Consider the following 324-nt stretch of genomic DNA (forward strand, 5'->3'; position numbering starts at 1 on the left):
TATATATATATATAATAAGGGTGATCTTTTCTCATAAATGATATATGAGCACCTGATCTTAATTAGTCTCTTCTTAATCTTAATTTACTTCTTTTTATTTTCTTTGATCTTATCTCATAATCTTAGTTGATATTTCTCATCTGAGGGTCTGTTTAGGACAGTTGCAGCTTATCCAACTTATCATGATAATCTGGTGATAAGCAATTGATCAAGATAAATTGTATGTCTGTTTGATTTATGTATTTAGACAACAGCTGATTCTGAAAAAAAATCCAATATGCCCATATTTTGGATAAGTTACAATTGTTTAGTTTGTGCGTTTTG

Source organism: Phalaenopsis equestris, unplaced genomic scaffold (assembly GCF_001263595.1).
Source record: "Phalaenopsis equestris unplaced genomic scaffold, ASM126359v1 Scaffold000840, whole genome shotgun sequence".
In the NCBI taxonomy this organism is placed as follows: domain Eukaryota; kingdom Viridiplantae; phylum Streptophyta; class Magnoliopsida; order Asparagales; family Orchidaceae; genus Phalaenopsis; species Phalaenopsis equestris.